Source organism: Schistocerca americana, chromosome 3 (assembly GCF_021461395.2).
Source record: "Schistocerca americana isolate TAMUIC-IGC-003095 chromosome 3, iqSchAmer2.1, whole genome shotgun sequence".
Lineage (NCBI taxonomy): Eukaryota > Metazoa > Arthropoda > Insecta > Orthoptera > Acrididae > Schistocerca > Schistocerca americana.
In genome coordinates, this window is record NC_060121.1 from 400,436,615 (window position 1) to 400,439,282 (window position 2,668).

The 2,668-nt window shown below is 41.1% G+C and overlaps 1 non-coding gene across 1 annotated transcript; it reads left to right on the plus strand.

Moving 5' to 3' along the window:
- The first annotated feature begins 270 nt into the window (after nt 1-270).
- On the plus strand, nt 271-345 carry Trnat-ugu. Its single transcript has one exon. It is a non-coding gene; the product is annotated as a tRNA-Thr (tRNA).
- Nucleotides 346-2,668: the final 2,323 nt, after the last annotated feature.

Here is a 2,668-nt window from a genome sequence, read left to right on the forward strand (position 1 = left end):
TCGTGGCAGATTAATCTACCAAGTCCCGTACGAGTTCGGGCATAGCGTGTGCGTTCGCACAAGAAGGTCAATGGCCGGGAAGCCATATTTTAACTATATATGACGGTAGTATCTGTTCCAGAAGGAACAGTTACCGTGGATGACCATGCAGCTTTGCTAGAAATGAAATGATAATTAAATGGACACCCTAGCTGCAAACAGGCGTTGATCTACTTCATTGGGGACATATTGAAAATGTGTGCCCCCGTCTGCAGACGTACTATCCTCTGTGCCCGCGGTGGCTCAGTTGGATAGAGCGTTTGCCATGTAAGCAGGAGATCCCGGGTACGAGTCCCGGTCGGGGCACACATTTTCAACATGTCCCCAATGAAGTAGATCAACGCCTGTTTGCAGCTAGGGTGCCCATTTAATTGTCATTTCAAAACTGAATAAATTAATCCTGAAGAGCGTATGCAATATAATGCTTTGTATTCATTCACTTAAATAGTCATGTAAACAACAGGTATCTGAATAAACGTTGGTAGCTCACTTTGGTTTCGATAGTCTTAATTTCATTGAGTAAAAGATGTGCTAAATGTCTTCACATACAACGGTTAAGAAGAATCTAGAAATATAAGTTGTCTTATCAGGTAGTTATATAAAAATGTAGCCACGTGATTTCATATTTTACCTGTTGTTATGTAACTGTGCATATATGCGGGTGAATGGGCCTTAAGCTGCCTTTCAAAGACAGAAGCAAATTTGCTTGACTTATTCCAATCTCTGTCTTCCTGTACAGATTTTGCACTCTACAGCTCCCTCTAGTACCATGGAAGTCATTCTCTCATGTCGTAGCAGATGTCCTATCATCCTGTCCCTTCTCCTTATCAGTGTTTTCCACATATTCCTTTCCTCTCCGATTCTGCGTAGAACCTCCTCATTCCTTACCTTATCAGTCCACGTAACTTTCAACATTCGTCTGTAGCACCACATCTAAAATGCTTCGATTCTCTTCTGTTCCGGTTTTCCCACAGTCCACGTTTCACTACCATACAATGCTGTACTCCAGACGTACATCCTCAGAAATGCCTTCCTCAAATTGTGGCCGGTATTTGATATTAGTAGACTTATCTTGGCCAGAAATGCCTTTTTGGCCATAGCGAGTCTGCTTTTGATGTCCTCCTTGCTCCGTCCGTCATCGGTTATTTTCCTGCCTAGCTAGCGGAATTCCTTAACTTCTTTGACTTCGTGACCATCAGTCCTGATGTTAAGTTTCTCGCTGTTTTCATTTCTACTACTTCTCATTACCTTCCGATTTACTCTCAAACCATACCGTGTACTCATTAGACTGTTCATTCCGTCCAGCAGATCATTTAATTCTTCTTCACTTTCACTCAGGATAGCAATGTCATCAGCGAATCGTATCATTGATATCCTTTCACCTTGTATTTTAATTCCACTCCTGAACCTTTCTTTTATTTCCATCATTGCTTCCTCGATGTACAGATTGAAGAGTAGGGGCGCAAGGCCACAGCCTTGTCTTATACCCTTCTTAATACGAGCACTTCGTTCTTGATCGTCCACTCTTATTATTCCCTCTTGGTTGTTTTACATATTGTATATGACCCGTCTCTCACTATAGCCCACCCCTACTTTTTTCAGAATCTCGAACAGCTTGCACCATTTTATATTGTTGAACGCTTTTTCCAGCTCGACAAATCCTATGAAAGCGTTTTGATTTTTCTTTATCCTTGCTTCCATTATTAGCCGTAAAGTCAGAATTGCCTCTCTCGTACCTTTACTTTTCCTAAAGCCAAACTGATCGTCACCTAGCGCATTCTCAATTTTCTTTTCTATTCTTCTGTATATTATTCTTGTAAGCAGCTCCGATGCATGAGCTGTTAAGCTGATTGTGCGATGATTCTCGCACTTGTCAGCTCTTTTCGTCTTCGGAATTATGTGGATGATGCTTTTCCGAAAGTCAGATGGTATATCGCCAGACTCATATATTCTACACACCAACGTGAATAGTCGTTTTGTTGCCACTTCCCCCAATGATTTTAGAAATTCTGATAGAATGTTATCTATCCCTTCTGCCTTATTTGACCGTAAGTCCTCCAAAGCTCTTTTAAATTCCGATTCTAATACTGGATCACCTATCTCTTCCAAATTGACTCCTGTTTCTTCTTCTATCACATCAGACAAATCTTCACCCTCATAGAGGCTTTTAATGTATTCTTTCCACCTATCTGCTCTCTGCTCTGCATTTAACAGTGGAATTCCCGTTGCACTCTTAATGTTACCACCGTTGCGTTTAGTGTCACCAAATGTTGTTTTGACTTTCCTGTATGCTGAGTCTGTCCTTCGACAATCATATCATTTTCGATGTCTTCACATTTTTCCTGCAGCCATTTCGTCTTAGCTTCCCTGCACTTCTATTTATTTCATTCCTCAGCGACTTGTATTTCTGTATTCCTGATTTTCCCGGAACATGTTTGTACTTCCTCCTTTCATCAGTCAACAGAAGTATTTCTTCTGTTACCCAAGGTTTCTTCGCAGCTACCTTCTTTGTACCTATGTTTTCCTTCCCAACTTCTGTAATGGCCCTTTTTAGAGATCTTCATTCCTCTTCAACCGTACTGCCTATTGCGCTATTCCTTATTGCTGTATCTATAGCGTTAGAGAACTT